This window comes from Eumetopias jubatus, unplaced genomic scaffold (assembly GCF_037043125.1).
Source record: "Eumetopias jubatus isolate StellerSeaLion01/CBP00866 unplaced genomic scaffold, mEumJub1_p1.0 scaffold_4, whole genome shotgun sequence".
Lineage (NCBI taxonomy): Eukaryota > Metazoa > Chordata > Mammalia > Carnivora > Otariidae > Eumetopias > Eumetopias jubatus.
In genome coordinates this window covers 154267003-154294656 of record NW_028274810.1, presented here as the reverse complement: position 1 = coordinate 154294656, position 27654 = coordinate 154267003, and positions in this window count along the sequence as shown.

Here is a 27654-nt window from a genome sequence, read left to right as displayed (position 1 = left end):
TACATATATAAGTCTTTCTTCCTTTAAAATTTTAGAAGGCACTTTTTTCTAACAGACCAAAATATGCCCCAAATCTAGTGTGTGGCACTGATCTATGCACTAGCCTGATCATATTTGATCATATTCGGTTTTTTTCATATTGTTCTGTTTTTGTATTTATCTTTTTCTTTTTTTTTTCTTTCTTTTATTTCTTTCTTTCCCTTTCTTTTCCCCTGGTTTCAGGTCTTTTCTGATTTCTATAGAGTATATTTGCTGGGGACGTTTTTAACCTGTTAGCATTTTGTTCTCTCGTTCATCTATTCTCCTCTGGACAAAATGACAAGACAAAAAAAATCACCTCAGCAAAAAGAACAAGAGATAGTACCGTCAGCCAGGGACCTACTCAATACTGACATTAGTACGATGTTGGACCTAGAGTTCAGAATCATGACTTTAAAGATACTAGCTGGGCTTGAAAAAAGCATGGAAGTTATTAGAGAAACCCTTTCTGGAGAAATAAAAGAACTAAAATCTAAACAAGTCAAAATCAAAAAGGCTATTAATGAGGTGCAATCAAAAATGGGGGCACTAACTGCTAGGATAAATGAGGCAGAAGAGAGAATCAGCGATATAGAAGACCAAATGATAGAAAATAAAGAGGCTGAGAAAAAGAGAGATAAACAACTACAGGATCACGAGGGCAGAATTCGAGAGATAAGCGATACAATAAGATGAAACAACATTAGAATAATTGGGATCCCAGAAGAAGAAGAGAGAGAGGGTCAGAAGGTATATTGGAGCAAATAATAGCAGAGAACTTCCATAATGTGAGGAAGGAAACAGGCATCAAAATCCAGAAGGCACAGAGAACCCCTCTCAAAATCAATAAAAATAGGTCAACACCCTGACATCTAATAGTAAAACTTACGAGTCTCAGAGACAAAGAGAAAATCCTGAAAGCCGCTCAGGAGAAGAGATATGTAACCTACAATGGTAGAAACATTAGATTGGCAACAGACCTATCCACAGAGACCTGGCAGGCCAGAAAGGACTGGCATGATATCTTCAGAGCACTAAATGAGAAAAATATGCAGCCAAGAATACTATATCCAGCTAGGATGTCATTGAAAATAGAAGGAGAGATAAAAAGCTTCCAGGACAAACAAAAACTAAAGGAATTTGCAAACACAAAACCAGCCCTCCAAGAAATTTTGAAAGGGGTCCTGTAAGCAAAGAGAGAGCCTAAAAGCAGCATAGATCAGAAAGGAACAGAGACAATATACAGTAACAGTCACCTTACAGGCAATACAATGGCACTAAATTCATACCTTTCAATAGTTACCCTGAATGTAAATGGGCTCAATGCCCCAATCAAAAGACCCAGGCTATCAGATTGGATTAAAAAACAAAACCCATCAATATGCTGTCTGCAAGAGGCTCATTTTAGACCCAAAGACACCCCCAGATTGAAAGTGAGGGGGTGGAAAACCATTTACCATGCTAATGGACACCAAAAGAAAGCTGGGGTGGCTTATATCAGACAAATTAGATTCTAAAACAAAGACTGTAATAAGAGATGAGGAAGGACACTATATCCTACTTAAAGGGTCTATCCAACAAGAAGATCTAACAATTGTAAATATCTATGCCCCTAATATGGGAGCAGCCAATTATATAAGGCAATTAATAACAAAGGCAAAGAAACACATTGACAACAATACAATAATAGTGGGGGCTTTAACACCCCCCTGACTGAAATGGACAGATCATCAAAGCAAAAGATCAACAAGGAAATAAAGACTTTAAATGACACACTGGACCAAATGGACTTCACAGACATATTCAGAACATTCCATCCCAAAGCAATGGAATACACATTCTTCTCTAGTGCCCATGGAACATTCTCCAGAATTGATCACATCCTAGGTCACAAATCAGGTCTCAAACGGTACCAAAAGATTGGCATTATTCCCTGCATATTTTCAGACCACAAGGCTTTGAAACTAGAACTCAACCACAAGAGGAAAGTCGGAAAGAACTCAAATACATGGAGGCTAAAAAGCATCCTACTAAAGAATGAATGGGTCAACCAGGAAATTAAAGAAGAATGAAAAAAATTCATGGAAACCAATGAAAATGAAAACACAACTGTTCAAAATCTTTGGGATACAGCAAAGGCAGTCCTGCGAGGAAAGTATATAGCAATACAAGCCTTTCTCAAGAAACAAGAAAGGTCTCAAATACACAACCTAACCCTACACCTAAAGGAGCTGGAGAAAGAACAGCAAATAAAGCCTAAACCCAGCAGGAGAAGAGAAATAATAAAGATCAGAGCAGAAATCAATGAAATAGAAACCAAAAGAACAGTAGAACAGATCAACGAAACTAGGAGCTGGTTCTTTGAAAGAATTAACAAGATCGATAAACCGCTGGCCAGACTTATCAAAAAGAAAAGAGAAATGACCCAAATCAACAAATCATGAATGAAAGAGGAGAGATCACAACCAACACCAAAGAAATACAAACAATTATAAGAACATATGAGCAACTCTATGCCAGCAAATTAGATAACCTGGAAGAAATGGGTGCATTCCTAGAGATGTATCAACTACCAAAACTGAACCAGGAAGAAATAGAAAACCTGAACATACCTATAGCCACTAAGGAAATTGAAGCAGTCATCAAAAATCTCCCAAGAAACAAAAGCCCAGGGCCAGATGGTTTCCCAGGGGAATTCTACCAAACATTTAAAGAAGAATTAATACCTATTGTGAAACTGTTCCAAAAAATAGAAGTGGAAGGAAAACTTCCAAACTCATTTTATGAGGCCACCATTACCTTGATCCCAAAACCATACAAAGACCCCATCAAAAAGGAGAATTACAGACCAATATCCTTGATGAACATGGATGCAAAAATTCTCACCAAAATACTAGCCAATAGGATCAAACAGTACATTAAAAGGATTATTCACCACGACCAAGTGGGATTTATCCCTGGGCTGCAAGGATGGTTCAACATCTGCAAATCAATCAACGTGATACAATACATTAATAAAAGAAAGAATAAGAATCATATGATCCTCTCAATAGATGCAGAAAAAGCATTTGACAAAGTACAGCATCCTTTCTTGATCAAAACTCTTCAGAGTATAGGGATAGAGGGTACATACCTCAACATCATAAAAGCCATCTATGAAAAACCTACAGCGAATATCATTCTCAATGAGGAAAAGCCGAGAGCTTTTCCCCTAAGGTCAGGAACGCGGCAGGGATGTCCACTCTTACCACTGCTATTCAACATAGTACTAGAAGTGCTAGCCACAGCAATCAGACAACAAAAAGAAATCAAAGGCATCCAAATCAACAGAGAGGAAGTCTAACTCTCACTCTTTGCAGATGATATGATACTGTATGTGGAAAACCCAAAAGACTCCACCCCAAAACTGCTAGAACTCATACAGGAATTCAGTAAAGTGGCAGGATATAAAATCAATGCACAGAAATCAGTGGCATTCCTATACACCAACAACAAGACAGAAGAAAGACAAATCAAGGAGTCGATCCCATTTACAATTGCACCCAAAACCATAAGATACCTAGGAATAAATTTAACCAAAGAGGCAAAGGATCTGTACTCAGAACACTATAAAATACTCATGAAAGAAATTGAAGAAGACACAAGGAAATGGAAAAACGTTCCATGCTCATGGATTGGAAGAACAAACATTGTGAAGATGTCAATGCTGCCTAGAGCAATCTACACATTCAATGCAATTCCCATCAAAATACCATCCACTTTTTTCCAGGAAATGGAACAAATAATCCTAAAATTTGTATGGAACCAGAAGAGACACGGAATAGCCAGAGGAATATTGAAAAAGAAAAGCAAAGCTGGCGGCATCACAATTCCGGACTTCCAGCTCTATTACAAAGCTGTCATCATCAAGACAGTATGGTCCTGGCACAAAAACAGACACATAGATCAATGGAACAGAATCGAGAGCCCAGAAATGGACCCTCAACTCTATGGTCAACTCATCTTTGAGAAAGCAGGAAAGAATGTCCAATGGAAAAAAGACAGTCTCTTCAACAAATGGTGTTGGGAAAATTGGACAGCCACATGCAGAAGAATGAAACTGGACCATTTCCTTACACCACACACAAAAATAGACTCCAAATGGTTGAAAGACCTAAACGTGAGACAGGAGTCCATCAAAATCCTAAAGGAGAACACAGGCAGCAACCTCTTCGACCTCAGCCACAGCAACTTATTCCTAGAAACATCACAAAAGGCAAGGGAAGCAGGGCAAAAATCAACTATTGGGATTTCATCAAGATGAAAAGCTTTTGCACAGCAAAAGAAACAGTCCACAAAACCAAAATACAACCAACAGAATGGGAGGGAATATTTGCAAATGACATATCAGATAAAGGACTAGTATCCAAAATCTATAAAGAACTTATCAAACGCAACACCCAAAGAAAAAATAATCCAATCAAGAAATGGGCAGAAGACATGAACTGACATTTTTCCAAGGAAGACGTCCAAATGGCCAACAGACACATGAAAAAGTGCTCAACATTGCTCGGCATCAGGGAAATCCAAATCAAAACCTCAATGAGATACCACCTCACACCCGTCAGAATGGCTAAAATTAACAAGTCAGGAAACGACAGATGTTGGAGGGGATGTGGAGAAAGGGGAACCCTCCTACACTGTTGGTGGGAATGCAAGCTGGTTCAACCCCTCTGGAAAACAGTATGGAGGTTCCTCAAACCATTGAAAATAGAGCTACCATACGATCCAGCAATTGCACTACTGGGTATTTACCACAAAGATACAAATGTAGGGATCCAAAGGGGTATGTGCACCCCAATGTTTATAGCAGCAATGTCCACAATAGCCAAACTGTGGAAAGAGCCAAGATGTCCATCGACAGATGAATGGATAAAGAAGAGGTGGTATATATACACAATGGAATATTATGCAGCCATCAAAAGGAATGAGATCTTGCCATTTGCAATGACTTAGATGGAACTGGAGGGTGTTATGCTGAGTGAAATAAGTCAATCAGAGAAAGACAAGTATCATATGACCTCACTGATGTGAGGAATTCTTAATCTCAGGAAACAAACTGAGTGTTGCTGGAGTGGTGGGGGGTGGGATGGATGGGGTGGCTGGGTGATAGACATTGGGTAGGGTATGTGCTATGGTCAGCGCTGTGAATTATGCAAGACTGTTGAATCACAGATCTGTACTTCTGAAACAAATAATGCAACATATGTTAAGAAAAAAGAAAAAGAAGAAGATAGCAGGAGGGGAAGAATGAAGGGGAGGAAGTCGGAGGGGGAGATGAACCATGAGAAATGATGGACTCTGAAAAACAAACTGAGGGTTCTAGAGGGGAGGAGGGTGGGGGGATGGGTTAGCCTGGTGATGGGTATTAAAGAGGGCACATTCTGCGTGGAGCACTGGGTGTTATGCACAAACAATGAATCATGGAACACTACATCAAGAACTAATGATGTAATGTATGGTGATTAACATAACAAAAAAATTTAAAAAAAAAAGCTCTGAAGAATGAAGGTAATTTGGTAGCAGTACTAAGTACCTAAATCAATCAGATGACAACCATACAACTTGGGATGGAAGTTATGCATGAGTAAGCTTTTAACAAATCATTCATTTCCCAGCATCGGGCAAATATTTAAGTTTGATTCTGTTGATGTCAAGCAGAATCATCTCTTACCCACAAGAATTGGTCTCTGATATTTTATACAGATGGAGTTCATGGTAAATCTACAACTCCAGTGAAGACACAGTACGTTAAAGTAACAACGTTGAGCTTTACCTCAGTGAGTGCTCTGATTCTAGAAAACAGAGATGGTTAAAGAAATCCTTCCTTATCTCCAATGCTTTGTGTTTCAGAAGTTTCTTATGACAAGGAACCACCCTTCCCCATATGACTTAGAAAAGACTCAAGGAGACGTGTCTAGGAAGAAGTTGCTTCAGCCATGGTTGAAGGTGTTGCTACCTGTGTTCTCCTCTAGGATTTTGATGTATTCCTGTCTCACATTTAGACCTTTCATCCATTTTGAGTCTATTTTTGTGTATGGTGTAAGGAAATGGTCCAGTTTCATTCTTCTGCATGTGGCTGTTCAGTTTTCCCAACAGCATTTGTTGAAGACACTGCCTTTTTTCCAGTGGGCATTCTTTCCTGCTTTGTCCAAGATTAGTTGACCATAGGGTTGTGGGTCCATTTATGGACTCTCCATTCTGTTCCATTGATCTATGTGTCTGTTTTTGTGCCAGTACCGTACTGTCTTGATGATTACAGCTTTGTAATAGAGCTTGAAGTCCAGAATTGTGATTCCTCCAGCTTTGATTTTGTTTTTCAACATTCCTCTGGCTATTTGGGGTCTTTTTCTGTTTCCATACAAATTTTAGGATTATTTCTTCCAGCTCTGTGAAAAAAGTTGATGGTATTTTGATAGGGATTGCACATCTCCAAAGGCAAGGGAAACAAAGGCAAAAATGAGCTATTGGGACTTCATCAAGATAAAAAGCTTTTGCACAGCAAGGGAAACAGTCAACAAATCAAAAGACAACCAACAGAAAGGGAGAAGGGGTTAGTATCCAAAATCTGTAAAGGACTTATCAAACTCAACACCCAAGGAACAAATAATCTAATTAAGAAAGGGGCAGAACACATGAACAGACATTTCTCCAAGGAAGATATACAAATGGCCAACAGACACATGAAAAAGTGCTCAACATCACTCGGCACCAGGAAAATACAAATCAAAACCATAATGAGATACCACCTCACGCCAATATACTCAAACAATGAATCATGGAACACTACATCAAAAACTAATGATGTAATATACGGTGATTAACATAACATAATAAAAAATGGCTAAAATTAATAAGTCAGGAAATGACAGATGTTGGCGAGGATGCAGAGAAAGGGGAACCCTCCTACACTGTTGGTAGGAATGCAAGCTGGTGCAGCTACTCCGGAAAACAGTATGGAAGTTCCTTGAAAAGTTGAAAATGGGAGGATGGGGTGTCTGGGTGATGGACAATGGAGAGGGTATGTGTTTTGGTGAGCACTGGGTGTTGTATAAGACTGATGAATCACAGACCTGTACCCCTGAAACAAATAATACATTATAAGTTAATTAAAAAAAAAAAACTTTTTCAAAAAGAAAAAGGAAATAAGGGGGATTGGCCTTGTCAGATATCTAAACCTGTTAAAGATATAAATGTTAGAACACTGCTTAAAATCCTTCAGTGGCTTTTCATTGCTTTAATAAAACTCATTAACAAAAAAAAAAAAAAGGAAAGACAGCCTTGACTAGAACAAAGGCAAATAGTTTCTATATATAATCTTCATTCTCTCATAAAAGTACTCCTTTAATTCTATGCATTATTTTGTATTTGTTGTGCCTTTAATTCAAATTCTATGCATGTTATCTCATCATTGACACACAATTGTATGTACCAACTTAGTTTTATTTAGGTTTGGAGAAATTAGCTTTTTGTAATTAAGGAGCCAGTTAAGGAATGAAAAAAGAAAAGACTCAAGGATGCCTCCTTCTTTACCATGACAAGGCTAGACAGACTCTCCATATTCCATGCTTTGCTCATAAATGATTAGCTCAACTGCTTGCTCCACTGATCAATGGGAACAAAATGCTTGTTTTTTTTTTTTTTAAGATTTTATTTATTTATTTGACACAGAGAGACACAGTGAGAGAGGGAACACAAGCAGGGGGAGTGGGAGAGGGAGAAGCAGGCTTCCCACGGAGCAGAGAGCCCGATGCGGGGCTTGATCCCAGGACCCTGGGATCATGACCTGAGCTGAAGGCAGACACTTAACGACTGAGCCACCCAAGCACCCCCAAAATGCTTGTTAACCAAACTGGTTAAGTCTCTTTCTTCCCCGACCCTAAAATCTGATTCACCCTCAGCCTGAGCCAGCATTACAGTTTCTCCTTAAGGGCCTCTCCTGAGTATAAGCCGGCATCAGAGTAAAAGAGTCTCAGAGCCACCATCCAATCATGCCACCTTTCATCCCACTCCCCACACACCTGGTTCTTTGTAGCCTTGTTTACTCCTGCTAATAAAGGAAAAATTCTTTTGCCTAACCCTTGAGAACCCTGACGAGCTCACTGTAGCAATGTCCTGTCTATTGCAAAGGTAATCCTCTCTCCTTTGCCATGGTCCCATTCCCGTCCTTTTGAAATCACCTTTCAAGTAGTGTCTCTTATAAAAATAAATAAACATATAAAAATATAAGGTCTGAAATTGTTTTTTATTTGATAGAGGATCCTTCCAAATTTCATTCGTTTATTGTCTCTTAAATGTTTTTTTTGGGGGGAGACTATATTTCTTTCAGAACTATGCATACACACTTCTTTCTAATGCATATCACCTTATTCAGCCAACATTAATCACTATATATATATATATCCTTTTAGATACTGCTTCCTTCAGGAAATCTTCCCTGACCTCCTAAGCCCTATGCTGTTATTTCACACCATGTTCTAAATTCTGTTTGTTCTTATTTTCATACCAAACTGTAGTGTCTTTGAGGGACCAATGTCTTAATCTCTCAACAGCTAATATAGGGACAGACATATAGTAGATGTTCAATAGATGTTCGTTGAATTATTTTTTTTTAAATTAGAAGCAATTTGCCTAGGCTATGCCTTCTTTATACCTTAATTAATAATTTTATACAATGGAGAATAGTCTCAAAACTAACACTGATACTTTGCAGGTATGACTGTGCCCTGATTGGTTAAGAAAATGCATTTCTGTCCCAAGAGACAAGGAGAGAAACAGACGGTCTTCCTGTCTTCAATCAGGCTGGCAGTTTTGCTGTTTCTGGCCCCTAACACTCATGGGAAACTCAGGTTAGTTTTTCAATTGAATTCCATCTACCTTCTAAAGGGAGCGAATATTTCCAACTCTGGCAGTAGTCTGCAAATCATTCCTAAATGTTGGTGTTGTTGAGTTTCCATCATTTAATTTGCACTTTTTCTGGGTATTTCAGTGGAGAGTTAGGAGAAGTTATATAAAGACCACTAGCTAAAGGACATTTTAAATCATAAACTTAATCAGAGAAAATTGAGAGACAATTTACTTGCAAGACTTTGGAGTGAACCCTCAGAGTAAGGATTCTTTTTCTCCCTCACCCTACCCTCCTCTCACTTCCCAGCCTCACCTATGCTCACCACAAATTGTTTTATTTATTTATTTTTTTAAAGATTTTATTTATTTATCAGAGAGAGAGAGACAAAGGCAGGCAGAGGGAGAAGCAGGCTCCTTGCTCAGCAAGGAGCCCAATGTGGGACTCGATCCCACGACCCTGGGATCATGACCTGAGCCAAAGGCAGATGCTTAACCAACTGAGCCACCCAGGCGTCCCCACAAATTGTTTTAATGAGAAGGTGTACAAGGAAAAAGAGGACATGGGGCTCCAGTTACATCTACCAAGTGCCTAATATGTATGAAGTGATGGAAAATCATGTCACCATACACCAACTCTGAGAAATTAGTATTAGTACCTGGACCAGTTAGGATCGCAACAGAAAATATATTTTAAAAATTAGGATTTTTTTTTAACCATTTATAAAGTCATGTTGTAGCAAACCATAAGAGTGGCGCATAAGGCCAGGGCTCTTAGAGCTGGAGTCCCCTTACAACCCCTACGCATGAAGGGACAAGTGTAAGGAGCAGTTACTGTAACCTAGAGACAGAGAAAGCTATGTGTAGGAGGCTACCAGAGTGGAATGAAAACCTTCAGTAGTGGGATGCAGCCTTAAAAGCTTCAGGTGAAGTACACAAGTAGCCTGCAGCAATCCCACAGACGGGGCAGCAGCAAGAAAGGAAATGCCCCAAACTCACTCTTCTCCCTTCCACCAGTCCTCAGCCAGTATTCCCCGCTGACAAACCCACCCAGAATCCAGTGGGCGAGGAAGCCTGTGGAGGTAGTCCAAACTGATCAGGAAATCCACAGTGGCCTATGGACCAAACCCAGCTTGCTGACTGTTTTTGTAGACCTGCAAGGTAAGAGTGGTTTCCACATTTTTAAAGAGTTGAAAAAATGTATTTTTTAAATATTCTGTGGTACATCACAATTAAATGAAATTCAGATTTCAGCATCTACTGATAAAGTTTTATTCGAACACAGCCATGCTCATTTGTTTGCATACTGTGTCTGACTGCTTCTGGGCTAAAATGACGAAGCTGAGTAATTGCGGGAGAGACCATATGTGGTGCTCTCACAGCCTTGGACTGTGGCTCAGAGCGTCACTGTGACAGCTTGACAAGATTGTGAATGCCACATGTATTATTGTACCGTGCTGTTTTATTATTTATTTTCTACCCGTGCATACTCATCATGTCAAAACAAGAAAAAAAAAAAGAGAAAAGTGGACTTTAAATGTCACGATTTTAAGGCAGAGTCGTGTGTAGGTTTTGTTATAGAATTAGAGGACAAAGATGGCGTTTCTTTTTTTTTTTTAAAGATTTTATTTATTTATTTGACAGAGAGAGATAGAGCAGGAACACAAGCAGGGGGAGTGGGAGAGGGAGAAGCAGGCTCTCCGCGGAGCAGGGAACCCGATGTGGGACTCGATCCCAGGACTCTGGGATCATGACCTGAGCTGAAGGCAGACACTTAACGACTGAGCCACCCAGGTGCCCCGAAAGATGGCATTTCTTATTCAATGACATTATAACTGTCCTAAAAGAATTGATATACATTGAGTGTATATCATGAGTGTTCAAGTAGTTGAACACTCATGACAATATTCAAAAGAAAGTGACTGAAAAATTAGAAAACTTTAAATGGGCTATTTAGTAATGGCAGAATTTCTTCATAAAAACAAAAACTGAAAATGAGGCGGGAACCAAATTAAGTTTCTGAGGGGCTTATTTGTAAACCAAGCAAGGAAAACTATTTATTGATAGTGAGTTAATTAAATTGTGTTTTATTGCAATGGCCAAACAAAGGTAACCAGAAAAAAAAAAAATAAACTTGATTAAGACTGCTAGCGTTTTGGTGAGAGCAATTGTTCGAAGATTTAAGAACTTGCGTAAAACAGCAATACTCAAAAAGAAAACGGCAATTGATTTCAAGTGCTTTTCTGTGGCTCTTGATGAGTCAACAGATGATATTGATACTGCTCAGATGTTGTGTTTATTTGAGGCCTCAATATCAGTATTTAACAATTCTTATTTGATTGGAAAGACATTTTCTAAGATGAAATATGAAAACTCTTATTTCATAGCAGCACTAAACACTAAATTTCAATCTCCATTAAACAAAATGCTATCCAAAAAATTGCTGAGATCAAGCATTATTTCTCATTTGGACTCTGACTTCCAATTTTTTAATAAGCTTTCTGATTGTTTTCTCTTTTTTTAAATTCTGCACCTTTGTATTTTCCAAGTTTCTGTTTTGATATCTCTTCCATCGGATCTGCTAATACTTCTTAGAGTCCTCTCTCATGGTGGCCAACCATTTCCCCTTCTTTATCCAATTTGAATTGTTGCCCCTGATCTTGCAGCACAATTGTCAGAACGGACTCCAAGAGAAGTTGAATCTCTTTGTTTTTTCCCTGACCCTGTTCCATGTCTACCAGCCTTGTTATTTTCTAGACTCTTAATTCACTAAATTACTAAGGTAGGGTTCCCGGGAGATAACATTTATGGGTCTAAAAATATCTTTGTTTTGTCCTCACATTTGATGACATTTTTGACTGGGTATAGAAATCAAGATGAAAAATATATTTTGTTTTATTGCTCTGAGGGTTTTTCTGTATAATCTTTAACCTTTAGTATAACCAACAAATTTGTCATCATATAAATCCCCATTTATTAATGGATATTTTATACTGATTTATTTTCATTCCAGAGTATTTCACAACTTCAAAAAACTTTCAATGCTGCCATTTTACAATCATAGATCTAGCCATAAGTCTCAGCTTCCATTCTATTAGGAATTCTTTAGGTCCTTGTGGTGTCTAAATGAGGTGTCTCTTGACTAGATGGTGGACCCCAAATGTGGGGTGATGATCTGGTGGAAGCCTGTGGCACCTGAGGTGAAAGAATTCACCTGAGGCAGAACAAAGGAATACACCACAAGTGAGCAGTAGGCAGGACAGCTGAGGAGAGGCTGTCCGCAAGGAGGCAGTGGATGGGGGCGGGCCGCTCCCTTGTGGTGTATTCCATAAACTATTACCTTTGTTTGGCCATAGGGTCCTGGGATGGAGCCCCACGTCAGACTCCCTGCTCAGCGGCAAGACTGCTTCTCCCTCCGCCTGCAGCTCCCCACCCCCACTGCTTGTGCACTCTCTCTGACAAATAAATAAGTAAAATCTTAAAAGAAAACAAAAGCAAGCAAACAAACAAAAACCTCACAGTATCAGCTTTACCTTTACATATAGTTTTTATCATTTCCAAAGAAAATAAAGCTGTAATATTTTTACCTAGACTTAAGTGACTGGCTGAAAGTCTTTCTGTATCCATATAGGATATAGAGGAGAGAAATGGGTAAATCAACTGTTCCATTTACAAAACTTCAATTCGTGTCCATGCTTTCAGCTACATATCTCTGGCTCTCCCTTTGCAGAACTTATTGCTTGACTTGACCCTCTCCCTGAATGCAGCCACATTAGTGTATATTCTAGACTGTGGCTTCCTCTGCTCCCTCTAGTCAATCTATGATAGTGACTACCTTTTGGTTTTTCAACTATTTGTTTAAAAATGTGTTCAGTAATTGAATATCTCCATGTTCTCTTTAAGTTTCTTCCACATTTTTATGTGGGGATATTGAGAAAGAAAAGAGATAAAGTGAGACATGTGTCTCAGTCTGCCATATTGGAATGGCCTACACATTCAACATATGTTTATTGAACACTTACTGTATGGCAGCACTTTGCTATGTTTTTATGAACAGAACAAAAATGGTCTTTAACCTTGTAAGTTTTACCTTCTAGAAACAAATGACAATTGATAGGTAAATAGTTGTAATATAATTAAAAATTATTATTATTTTTTAAAGATTGTATTTATGTATGTATGTATGTATTTGAGAGAGAGTGTGCAAGCAGAGGGAAGGGCAGAGGAGGAGGGAGAGGGACAAGCACACTCTGCACTGAGTGCAGAGCCTGAGTTAGGGCTGCATTTCACAACCCTGAGATCATGACCTGAGCTGAAACCGAGCTGGATGCTTAATCGACTGAGCCACCCAGACACCCCTAATTAAAAATTATGATAAATGACATGAAAATAAAGCACCATATTCTGTGAAAAGGAATGACAGGTGAGACCAACTCAAGTTGTGACGGTCAAAAAACAAAACAAAATAAAAAAACCTGAGTAGAAAGCAATTAAGTTCAACCTTAAAAGATAAGCAAGGGGCAATCATACAAAGAGAAAGTGGGTAGAATATATAGGCCAAAGGATATTGGTTTGATAAGGCTTTTAGATGAGTGACTGAAAGAAAGCCAAGGAGTCTGTGAGTGAGAGGGTAGTAGACCGAGTCGAAAGTAGAGACAAAAAGTAAAGACAAAAGCAGAGGCCAAATTATTTAGAGCATTGTAAACCATAGAAAGGTATAGATTTTATTTTATGTACTTTGAAGCATTTTATTCAGGGCTATTAAATAATTTATCTTTTACAAAGACCATTTTGCTTTTCTGAAAAGAAAAAGGTTAGAGAGGAAAGGTGGGAGGTAAGCATAAATGGCAAGAACTTATCTCAGTAATTCAGGTGAGAAAGAATGGTGACCTAAACTAAGATGGTAGCAGAAGAGAAAATAAAGAGACAATAGATTCTCTATGGATACGGTAGACTGAATTACTGACACTTACTGATGAGTTTGTTATGGGAGGTAAGAAAAGAGAGAAATCCAGGTGACTCTTGAAATATTTACTACAAAATTGATTGTCTTGTGGAATTTTTATTGAAATGGAGAAGACTGGGGAAGAAAGGAATGAAGAATTTAATTTTGGACTCATTAAGTTTAAGATGCCAATAAAACATTTGAATGTAAATGCCAAGACAAGAAGGCTAGACTTAGAATTTAAATTTAGTTTTATTAGTACATATGTGGTAATGAAAACCATGTGACTGGATAAGATGATCTAAGGAGAAGAAGAAAGAAGGATGAGAAGAGGAAACAGAACCTAGTTCTCAGGTCAGATAAAAGCAGAGAAGCCAGCAATGGAGGCTGAGAAATAATATAATCAGGAAGGCACAGGAAAAAAGCCAGGAAATTCTGAAGTCCATCATAAAGGGAACTAAAAATAGAGTTCAAAGAAGGAAGCTTTCAAATGAGAGGCAGAGAGATATGCAGTAGATTTGTTGATTTTTGATGATAACAATTTCAGAGAAGGTGACTTGATTGGAGTATTTTGAAGAGACTATTTTAAATGAGAGATAAGGAAATGGCTGGAAAAAGCATATGTAGAAAATTATTGTAAGAATTTTAGCTATAAAGGATATCAGAAAGGAACTGAATGGACATACAGGGTAAAGGGGCTTTTGTTTATTTGCCTATTTGTTTGATTGTAAGATGGCTCCATAAGTGCTCAGGCTCACAGTTGCTCCTGCAAAGGTCCAGATGGCCTGAGAAGAGGGGGCCACTCGCCTCAGTACTTGAACGGTCTCACCGGTTTTCCCCAGTGTGACTTAAAATTAGTATAACTTTATATGTGTGCCACGATGTGAAACATATTGTCAAGCAGCGACTTCTGGCATATGGAAATCACTCAGGAGAGAGAGAGAGAGAGATTAATGATTCAGGAAGAGGAAAGAACCAAAGAGGCAAAGTCATGGGGAAGGCAGCATATATGAAAGGATTCACCATTACTAAGACAAAGAAAAATTTTCCCCCATTTTTCAGTAAAAAAGAAAGAAGTTCCTGGCAGATGCACCATAGGTTTGTAGATTTGACCGTGAGCAGATGATAAACATCTTTTGGAATAATTTCCATTCTCTATGTAAAATATAATACAAGATTACAATGTGCAAGTGAGGAGAAAAAAATATATAGGGTTTGGAAGACCAAGGAAGAGATATGGAATAGTTATTGCAAAGAGAAAGAACAATATTACTTGGTAATATGGTTGTATGCCCATTTGAGGTGCCACTTTTTTTCTGGACTGTTCTGATCAAAGAACATGAAACACCCCTAAATATGGTTGTAATAGCTATTTGTCTAATTGCATAGGTTTTAGTACACCTACAAGGTAAACTCCTGGAGGTCAGGATGTTTGTCTCCCTTAGAGCTTCATCGCTTACATTATATGCAAAGTAAGCACACAATACACATTTGTTGAATGAATGAATGAATGCATGCATGCATGAATGAACAAAAATTATGACTCCTACAAAAAGATTTTATGGAACTAAGAGATTGTCCAATAATTTGTAATATTGCTTTTTGAGGAAAAAGTCACCTTTTGTCCGATTATTTATCTTCTCCCTCTTCTCTTTCTCTTCTTTTTTCCTCTCGTCCAAATAAAATGAAACACTGGAGCCACCATTTCCAGCCAAACCCTTTTAAAAAATATTGCTCCCTAATGTAAAGGTTGACTCTCAGCCAAAATGCCTATAACTGATTTAATTGGACAAATATTAGAATGAATTAAAATTTTAATCATAAATCCTCCAAGTAAGAATTGTCTTTCTAACATAATATTTCCATCCTGGATGGTCTTTTCACACAGAACGCCAAGGTCAGCTCTTTTCTATGAATCCTCTGCTATCAGATTTAAGCTATAGCTTTAGCTTGATCGACTCCACTTTCTTTTCTGCTTCAAGGAAACCTGTTGCCTCTGTTGGCATATTTACTGCTGCTCTTGCAGATATATGAACTATCCCAAGCATAACGTGACCACAGATGGTGGAAAGCTCACTTTAATCAATCCCTTGCTGTGTTTCTGGAACTGCCACAGGCAGCCCCCACTTCGTGGCTGATTGTCAGTGCCCAGCCTGTGCACACTGGTTGTGTGGGACAGTAATCAATTTAAATTTAATAGAGCACAGTATAGCATCTTTGTCTTACAGTTTTTAGGAGAGTAAATATTTTTCTTACACTGCTCTCCAGCTATTTCAAGGATGACTACTCTGTGCTAGGATATTTCAGTGTATTGAAACTTCCTGTTTAAAATACTCTGAGAAACAAACTGAGGGAGATAGAGGGGAGGGGGGTGGGGAATGGGTTAGCCCGGTGATGGGTATTAAGGAGGGCATGTATTGAATGGAGCACTGGGTGTTATTCGCAAACAATGAATCATGGAACACTACATCAAAAACTAATGATGTAATGTATGGTGATTAACATAATATAATAAAATAAAATTAAAAAAATAAATAAAAAATAAAATAAGTAGGCAGATGATGTGGAATGTTTTGATTTTCCCCAAGTGACCATAAAGTCATTTTGAGCAATCTTTTGCTTTTTTAGACTAATAGAAAAGGGGCATGCTTGGGTGCCTGGGTGGCTCAGTTGGTTAAGCGACTGCCTTTGGCTCAGGTCATGATCCTGGAGTCCCAGGATCGAGTCCCGCATCGGGCTCCCTGCTGAGCAGGGAGTCTGCTTCTCCTTCTGACCCTGTCCCTCTCATGCTCTATCTCATTCTCTCTCATGCTCTATCTCATTCTCTCTCTCAAATAAATAAATAAATAAATAAATAAAAAAGAAAAGAGGCATGCTTGTTATACTAACCAAATCGATATCATCATTATCTGCTTCTGGGGAAGTCAATCTTGAGGTTTGTTTGCCAACCTTAGGTAGAAAGTGCTATACAATTGCTTGGTTCAGATTTTAGCAGAGAGTAAGGTCTTTCATCTTTGTGGTTCTAACACCTGTTTGTGAAATAAAACTGCAGTCTTTTGTATCCACAACTAGCTGCAGGGCAAATGTAGCATTTCTACCTGCTCTTAAGGCTTTGTGAAGATTAGAAGGAAAAGTAGAGGAGATGCAGTATAAAAGATGGCAAAAGGAATGAGCTGATTAGATTGAATCTGCTTTCTGTATCTTGGTAAATCACAGAGGCTGGGTCAAAAATTGTGAGGTTGTAGCACAACTCTAGAACAATGAAAGTTATGAACCCTATTGTAAATAGGGAAAATTAGATCTGATATTATCCAAATGTAATAAGCGTACATGCATCTCTCTTCTGTCAAATTGATAAAAATATTCTGAAATATGACCTTCAAATTTTATGTTAACTGAAGAAGATCTCTATAAGAGATTTTTCCTGCTTATCTAAAAATCTGTTCATATCACAAAAGTTCCAGAAATAGACAACAGTTCCCAAATGCTGCCTGAATTTATTCTATGTTCTAATTTCACAACTTTTACTATTTTTTTATGTTTTTTGCTGTTTCATGGAATCAAAATCATGTATGAATAAATCCAAACAACTTAAAAAATAAATTTTTTTTTTCATTTGAGTATACAGATACCATCTACCATTAAGAGAATAAATATTGAAAGCTGGGTCAAAATCTCAACAGATGAAAGTAACATTTATACCGTCAGGATGTCAGACTTCATAGCCATGTAGAGGTTTAGCTTCATCATGTGTCAAACAGTACAATGAAGAAAAAAACCCTGGAAACAAGTCATATTAACACCAGGGGTTGATCATCAGAATACTTAATGCATTTGTAGCTAGGTTTATGCAGAAAGCTGGATTATACTTGATATTAACTAATTAACTTATCAATATTCTTATTGAGAAACAAGGGAAACATTATCCAAATAATTCTAAGAAAAAATTAATATAACACTGTTTATATGAATCATAATAGTGCATATATGGTTTATATAATTATACACATAATATACATATAATACATATACATATAATATATAACATACAACTATAATATAATATAATTTTAATTGCTATGTAATTATTGTAATTACATATTTCAAATGCTACTAATAAATGTATATTTTATAGAATTTTCAGATACCAATATCAAGTTTATTTGTCTACAATGTAATACTATGTGCTGACCCATAACTTATGTAATAATAGAAGGATACTCGGTAATTCTTTTTGTATAAATTATGGGAACCAGGTATTGGAACAACTGTATTTGAATTTTTATGACTTTGATACTTGAAGGACTTTTCTTAGGTTATCCATCACTAGGCTGAAAAATAGCATTTGTATATATTTTTGTTTATACAATTAGAGAATTCACTGAAAAATATTAAGAACATCATCAATTACTTAGAAGAAAAAACCCACAGGAACACTCATTATGAAAATAAAGCCAAATGGACGTTATTTGTTGCCTTCTCTGCATCAATTCCTGACTTTTACCCTCCCCAAAAGTACCCTAATTTTAGTTTCAGATTTCCATGTCTGACCTGCTGGTGTAAGGGTAAGCAAGCCCTTCTAGCTGCAATGATTGACACAACAGTCTAGCCCTAAGCCAATCAGTCCAGGCCAATTATCTAGCCCCCAGGAATGATTCATACATGAGCAAGTTACTCAGTTCAGCCCAAAAAGTTTCATGGCATATTTGCTGGGACTTATATATGGAGAAAGGACATAGTTCCTCTTTCTTTCTCTGGACAGTATGGTGTGAGAGTGTGCAATGTGGATTACAAGAGTCTTTTTTTCCAAAAATCTCTCTCCTGATAAAGCAAAACAAGGGAGAACACAGTGAGGAAAATCCCATAGACATAGCACAAGTGGCAATTGAGTTAGCGAATCCTGAAGACTACCCTCCCCTTGGTCCTCTAGTTACATACATGAATCAATATATTTCCTTAGAGTTTGGTCTAGTTTGGGTTTTATGTTATTTGTAAAACAAAATATTCTAATTGATATACATGACTATTATTACTATTCATTGGTTGCAGTATTCTCAAAAGGGTACCAGGTAGGTTCTATGTGTTATCTCACCCGATACAACAATATGAAGTTAAGTATTATTACGAGTTATGGCCCAGAAGCACATAGATGGTAAGTGGTAGAGTTGGGATTTGAATGAAAATCTGTTTGACTCCAAAGTCTGCAAAGTTATTTATCTCAACACTATTCAATGATCATTCAATGATTAGTATTTTAGCACCTTTGGAGGAAATTCAGGAGTGTCTATGTGAATACATTTTGATAATGGAAAATATGAGGTATAATTTCAGGGCCATCTCAGTTACTCCTGTCTGGAGGAGAAAAGATCATTTTACTAATGTTACTTGATATTAAAATCCAGTTCTGTGCCTCAGCACCATGCATCACTTTCTTTTTTTTTTTTTTAAAGATTTTATTTATTTATTTGACAGAGAGAGACACAGCGAGAGAGGGAACACAAGCAGAGGGAGTAGGAGAGGGAGAAGCAGGCTTGCCTGTGGAGCAGGGAGCCTGATGTGGGGCTCGATCCCAGGATTCTGGGATCATGACTTGAGCGAAGGCAGACGCTTAATGACTGAGTCACCCAGGCGCCCCCATGCATCACTTTCTATCACATGATGCCAAGATGGACATGTTTATTCAGAGCCCTTTGAACTAAAGTAGTTATGTAAGCCATATTACTAAGTTAATTGGAGAGCCTTTAGGCGTAGGAAAAATGCTTAGAAGAGAATCAAGATTGCTTTCTTATTGATAAATCTGGGCTCTTGCAATTTTTGTGATGAGAGTAGGGAAAAACACATCATCCAAATAAAAATAATGTCATGCAAATAACATGAGGTGTTGTCCTTTTACTGTCCATAAGAGTGAATAAGGGGGGCGGGGCACCTGGGTGGCTCAGTCTTTAATGCATCTGCCTTCGGCTCTGGTCATGATCCCAGGGTCCTGGGATCGAGCCCCGCATTGGGCTCCCTGCTCTGCAGGAAGCCTGGTTCTCCCTCTCCCACTCCCTCTGCTTGTGTTCCCTCTCTTGCTGTGTCTCTCTCTCTCTTTGTCAAATGAATAAAATCTTAAAAAAAAAAAGAGTGAATAAGGTACCAATGAAATAAAACTCTTGTAGGTCATTGAGGTCACGTTCCTTCACATGGAAAGATTAAGGAATTCTTTCTGGAAGATAAAATCCGTCTTTTATAATTTTACCCTTTATACAATTAAATAACCTTTAAACCATTTCTGGTAGAATTGGGATTACTACTTCTGTCATTGCTTCCTATGGAATATTGAGTACACCCAAGGTACACAAACATTCTTCCTTTCCACAGAAATGGGAAAAATCGTCAGAACAAAGCAATAACTAAGATCCTCATTGCTACAGTTATCTTTAGTAAGATGTTATAAGGAACAAAGGCTACTGAAAATATCCCACCTTAACAGGATAAAAGAGAAGGAATATTTTTCCCTCATGAATAGCAGTGGTGAGATTCAGCAGATTGTAGGAGCTAAGAATTTGGGCTTTGGACTCAGATTGTCAGGGTTTAAATTCTTCATGTGCTCTGCCACTTATTAGCTGGGTGACCTTCATAAAATCATTTTACTTCTTTGTATATCATTTTTTAAACAAAATATTTACTTTGTACTCCCATAGGATTTAAAGGAATTTATATATTAAAAACTTTAAAAAGTTTAAACTCTACCATAATAGGTAATAAGCGCTCAAATATTTTCTAGTAGTAGCAGTGATGTTAATAATTATAGTAATACAAACGAAATGTTTGCCATATAACATGCCAGACATTGCATTTGTTGCTTTACAAATGTTATCTTATTTAATCATCAAAATATCACTGTAATGAAAGAGAGAGGTATTATCCTTATTTTCAGATGAGAAAGTTAAGAAACAGTATAAGAAATATTTCCAAGTTCAAATAGACTGGGAATTCTATGTAAACTAAGATCTGCCTGACGTTAAAACTAGGATGTTAACCACTACTCTATGGTATTTTCCTTGATGTGAACTTATTTGAGCTAGAATAAACCACTGGGTCTCATATAAGAGACATAACTCTCATTGATTCAGACAAAAAATATTCTATATCCTTTGAACACAATATATTCCTTAAAATAGAACTTGCTCATTGAGAAAATGAATTAATGATAGCATCATTTTAAGGAAACTATTAAACCATTGCTATGATTTAAATGGTGTCAGAAAAAATGACAGGTAATATCAGTCTATGCCAACAGCTTGCAAACATATGATTACAAGAACGGGTAAGTGCAATGAGGCAAACTTCTATCTATGCTTCTGTGCCATCAAAGTTCAAGGACTAAAAAATAACATCTTGCTGGATAATAAAAGCAGGTAAAGTTGCCAAAATTTGTATAATAATTAAATATAATTAAAATATTGTTGACAAGGATAGTATGCAATACAAAAAATGTAAATATTATTATGGTTATTTATTTGACTGTAAGCTTTTTAAAGGGCAAGGATCTCTTCATATGTGTGCACACTATATTACTGACTTATCCTCATACTACTCTTTGGACAAGACTTGTACCAATTTCATTACCCCACCCCCTTGTATACTGTATAATTCTTATTATGATATGATAGAAGACAAATTTCTGATTCCATTTAAAGTCAGCCCTTCCATCTGTGTTGTGAATTCCATTTCCATTAATTTTTCTCAAGGATATTGCTTCTGCAATTATGTTTTCTTTTTTCTTCTGCAGCAGCAAGTTTTTTTCTCTCTTTGCTGGATTATTCCAATTGGCATGCAACATTATTTAATATCTTTTTAAAACAAAATGATCACATAACCCCACATTCCTTCTGGTCACTGCCCCGGTTTTTCATCTTCTTTCATGCAAAACTCCCATGAAAAGTTGTCTTTTTTTATTATTCTTTCCCTTTCCTAACTTCTCATTCTGTATGAGGCTTTTCTCCCCACAACTCCAATGAAAAATCTCTTTTCGAGATTACAAATGGTCACAGCCAGTGGTCAATTCACTGCCCTTTTTTACTTGACTTTTAGCAGCATTTGATATACGTGATTACAGTTCTTTCTTGAAACACACACTTTCATTGCCTTCAGGGATACCCAAGATGCCTGATTGTCTTCTTCCTTCATTATCCTCTTTTCAAAGTCTCCTTTGATGGCTCCCTTTCTCTCTACCAGACTTCTAGAGACTATGTTGCTCCAGATATTTTTGTTTTCTGGGAACACTCTCTAGATAATCAATCAAGTCGTATGACTTTAATTACAACCTATGCATAGATGGCACTCAAATTTATCCTTTTCTTCGAACTCATTATTGAGTTCCACACATTTCAGATTTTAAACGGCCAAATTAATTTTATCAATAAATGCAATATTCTGTTGAACCCCATTTGCTATTTCCTCAAATCTAGATTTCGTAGATTCCTCACTCCCTTCACATTACACACTCAATCTATCAGTACATCTCCTTGGCTCCGCCTCGAAAATATTTTCTGCAATCCAGACATTTGTCTGTTAAGCCCAAACATCATCTTTCCCCATCTCCATCATCTTTCACTTAGACTATTACAATTGTATATTTCTTTTAAGATTTTATTTTTAAGTAATCTCTACACTGAACGTGGAGCTCGAACTCACAATTCTGAGTTCAAGAGTTGCATGCTCCCCCGACAGAGCCAACCAGGTGCCCCATAATTATATCTTAATGATATCTTCACCCCCCATTCTTGTCTCATTATATTCCACTATTTATACAGTAGCCAAACTCTTCTTTCAAAAGCATAAATTAGATTACGTCCTTCCATTGCTCAAACTCTCCAATGGCTAAGCCTTCTCCTTAGAAAAAATTGAAAATTCTTTATCATATCCTTCAAGACCACATATCACCTGGTACCAAATTATCTCTTAAACCAATCTTGGAACCTCTTGCTCATGCTTCTCTAGTTACTCTGGTTTTCTTCTATGTAGATAAGTTTATTTCTACTTTTGAGGTGGTTTTTTCGTTGTTGTTGTTTTGCCTGAAATACCCTTTTTTATCCTCCTAAATGACAAATTCTTCAAGTAATTTATTCCTCCAGGTACATCACCTATTCAGTCTTTCCCTGATGCTCTATTCTAAAGTAGCTCACCCATCACTTTCAATGATATCACCATGTCTCATTTTGTTCTTAGCATTTATCACTATCTGAATTTAATCTCTTTGCTTACTTATTCATTTGTGTTTGTATTTACTTATCATCTGTATCATCCTAATCCCAGTCACTGGAATATAAGACTCATGATAGTGAAGATCTTATTTCATTTTCTCATTATTGTATGCAGTGGACAAGTCCTGATTCTTTGCAAACCTTGGGGGAAGAAAGATAATAAAGGAGAAATTATGAAGGGTAAAATAAATAAAGACAGAGCATCATTTCTACTGAAAATATAATAGCCATGTAATTATGTTAAACTTAAAACTCTCAGGATGTGTGCATATTTTTTTCCAAAAAGATGAATGCATGATCCAGATCTATCATTTCTGGGTCACTGTGATGGGATCCAGCAGCCTTTAAATAAAAAAAAACAAGTAACTGAGAAAAAGAGATTGCCAGAAGCATGTGAAGTATAAAACACAGAGAAGATAGATGGTTCCCAGAAATATTCTTCTCTTTGCCTCTGTCTGTCTTTCTTCTTTTAAAAATGTTTTCTAAAAGACAGCATTTGATCCTACTTTAGTTTTTATTTTCATTTAGCTTTTTAGATCTCTGTCCTTGTCATCATCATCATTATCATTAACAGAAGAGGTAATATTTGTTGAATTCTTGTTAAACTTTAAAATTCCACTAGATTTTAAAATCCAGCTAAAAGGATATTAGCATATTTAGACTACCATTATATTCTTGTTAATGAGCACAGATCTTAGGGCCCACAATACATCAGGTCAAATATTCTAGGAACTCTGCTTCAGCACTTCACTGTGCTGTCTTCTTAATCCTCATAAAAACAATGTAACTGAGAGTCTATCGTTTTCTCTTTTTACTGAGATTAAGTGTGTCAAGGAGACAAAACAATAGGTTAATTTGTCCTATAAAAATGACAAGCTTACAAATAAAATGGCTGGACTCCAATCAAGTTGGTATGACTATAATGATCCATGCTTTTAATCACTAACCCAATAATTCTCAAACTTTAGTGTGCAATCATCTGGATCACTTCTTAGAAAGGCAAATTCCCAATTTTCAACTCAGATGTTCTATTCAGAAGTTCTTGGGTTAAGTCCATGGATATGTACTTTGGACAATATTAAAGTGATTTCACTGCAGCAGGGAAGAGGACCACTCCATGAGGGACAGGGTAATAACTTATACAACCCCATTGGACACAGACATATTGTAGGCATTTGATAATACTTACTAAATAAGAAATAATTAATTTGAAAGAATGAAGTCTTTTGACATCAAGTCCCTTTTAAATTCAAAAATATACCAAGCATTCCCTCTGATAACCTCATATTATATATGACCACATCAATATTTAATAGGTACTATAGCAGGAACACAGAATCAACCCTTCGAGAACACTATTTCTCTCATAAAATTACATGCTTCCTTTTCAAACAATTTCAGTAAGATTTTAGCAACAACATTACCTTAATAATTGCTAGCCTCAGTAATAGCACATTGCTGGAGTCTTCCCATATAATCTTAAAAGTGAGTCTCGTTACTGCTTTGATGCTTTTTAAGTCAAATAATGGAGATGATCCCAATCTCTTACGCAGCCAACATACTTTTTATGAAAGTATACAAAAACTTTGGTCACACTTATATTTTCTGTTACTGCCTTTACCTGACCTAGTAGAAGATCTCTTTGCTGATCTGTAAAAACGTTTCACTCTTGGAAATGTATAAATATAAATAAGAAATAAGGATATGGTGCATATGAATATGATGTAGATTGAGGTGGTTATTTTAGGAATTTGCTTATTTTTAAAAAGCTAGTATTAGTTTTTAATTTTTACCACATAAAATCAGAAAGAGATGATCAAATTTTAAAATCTTCCATGGTTATGTTGGAAGGTGAAGGAAAATCTAAATATTATCTATTTAGGATCTATGTAAGACAGAGGCAGACTCATTCACTTAAATGATAATCAAATAAGAAGGAAAAAAACAGTTTTGTTAATTCAGAGAGCAAAGGTGTAAAACATGCTTCCAAAATAGAGAGAGACAAAAGCAATACATCTAAGAAGAAAAGAATGCAGTCATAGTGTTAACAAATACCTTTGAATTAACAAGCATACAAAGATCAGATATAAGCAAAGGCCTTTGCATTATCATGAGGAAAGAATGCAAATATAATCATAATATGTTAATTAAAAAGATGGCTTATTATAGGATATAAACACACTTTCTTTCTCCTTGCTCTTTTTGTGTTTGTTATAAAGATAAGCATATAATAAACACAGCAGGAAAAAAATGTGCTCTAATTATCCATTCCTGAGGAGAACCATCTGTAATTTTTTTAAATACTGATCAACTAATAAATATTAACTAAAAATCAAGCATGCTGTATTCATCATATCAAAAACCCCCAGAAAATAGAAAACATTTTTTCCTACTGTCCAATAACATAAAGAGTAGTGGAAACACCTTACTTTGTATATTTTCTGTTCTAATAAATAAAAGGTAAAATGAGAAATAAAAACAATCACATTATAGGAAGGAAAGAGCTGTATGTGTTGGCAAGATTAGGAATGTTCTCATGGAGAAAGCGGCAGCTACCAACAGTCTTGAAAGATAGATTAATTAAAAAAATGGGGGATGAAAATTCAAAGTGAAGCAAAAACATGGACAAAGTCATGGAAGAAGAATATACAACGAATATGCAGGGAAAGGTGAAGGTTGAGGGTTTAAGAAAATACAAACAAGATTTCAAGGATACGGTCACAATCTAGAGGGTTCTGATTGTCAATCCAAGCATGTAGGAAGGTCACAGGTACTAAGGGATTTTGAGGCTACAAGTGACATTTTGAAAGTGTGATTTGAAAATATTATAATAAAGTATAATAAAACTGTAGAAGAGAGGAGCAACCAGAGTTTTGGAGACCAATGGATTCCAGACTGCAGTAGCAATCAGAGAGGAAGGAAGAAATACGATCACATTATGTTACTAAAGATATTTTGGAAAATACCTTAAGGTGGCCTCAAACCTCACACATTGATCACTTAAAGATTTTTTTTAATTTCATTGAAATCGAAAATATTCATAGATGATAATTGTTTTCCCAAAGAAAGTAACCAAACATCTCTGAAGTTTTTTCCTGAGAGATATACTGCAAGCCTTTAGGTTTAATGAGAAACAGCCACTAATTCCTTTATTTAGGTATCTTGCCTTCTTTATCTTTGGATATGTAAGTCCTCAAAAATGGATTAGAGACAAACATTTCTTTTTTATCTATACAATGCAAAAAGAAACCTTGAAATAAACTTCACTACAATTCCAAAAGTTCCAGAATAATAACAAGAGATTAAATAAACATCCTCTTGTTTTGCTGAAGATCATCTTTAAATCTTAGGTAACTTCCCTTTGGTCTATTCCAGTTACAGAGGGAGCAATTCTAATTCTGTGGCTCAGGGCGCTTTGAACAATGAAGCATCCTCCTCAGGCAGAGCACTGAGAAAAGTGGGAATAACATCTAGATCTTGATGGACATTGCACTTGATTGCAGTTAGAGAGCACATGAAACCCTTGAGGGCCCGCCACTCTACACACAGGTGTAGTATTGAATTTTCCATCTCATTAAGAAAAAATAGTCATAATCTGGCCCAGATTGGGGAGGCATCTCTAAGTTTGGCAGACCCCAAAACACTTTGCAAATGAAATTTTAAAGAACAATTAGTTATGAAATTAGAATACTGAAAAATGTGTGATTTAACAGATCTGAGTAGCTGGGACAAAGTAGAGACATCACAAGTAACATTTTGAATTGACATTGATAAATTCATTTTGTACATTCTGAATATAATAATGGGGAATATCAATATACCAAGGTACAGACAGAATTTAAGAGCTATGGGACTGGATGTCAGCAGAGAGCTATTGAGATAAAAATGTTGAAGTCGTCTATTTACATAGAGGTTAGAAATCATGCAACTGGATTAGGAGAGAGTTTGGAGAAAGAAGAGCAAAGATCCGAAGACTAAACCTTGATGATTTTCCACACTTAGAAGTTTGAAAAGAGCTATTATTAACAGGAAAGAGAAGGCAAACCTGGAAGGCAAGAGAGGAATGAGAAACAAGATTACTGAAGTCTGCTAGGTAAATATTTATCTTGATCAAATTAAAGCCAATACTACTTTTGCCATCTTCCAATATGTTTAGTAATAATACTACCTGGTAGTAAAACCATTTTCGAATGCTCAAATTGTACTGCTAGGTCATGTCACACTCATCAATCTGTAGAGCTCTTTGTACCAGTCTATTTGTTGCACATCACTGTTATAATGGAAATGACAACTAAGACTCACGTTTTTGACTCCTTTCTGCCCATGGACGCCGCAGAGTAAGCATCGTTAAAGTCTCCCCTCCCACCGCCGTCATGTCTAAGTCAGAGTCTCCCAAAGAGCCTGAACAGCTGCGGAAGCTCTTCATCAGAGGTTTGAACTTTGAAACAACCGATGAGATTCTGAGGAGCCATTTTGAGCAATGGGGAACGCTTACGGACTGTGTGGTAATGAGAGATCCAAACACCAAGCACTCCAGAGGCTTTGGGTTTGTCACGTATG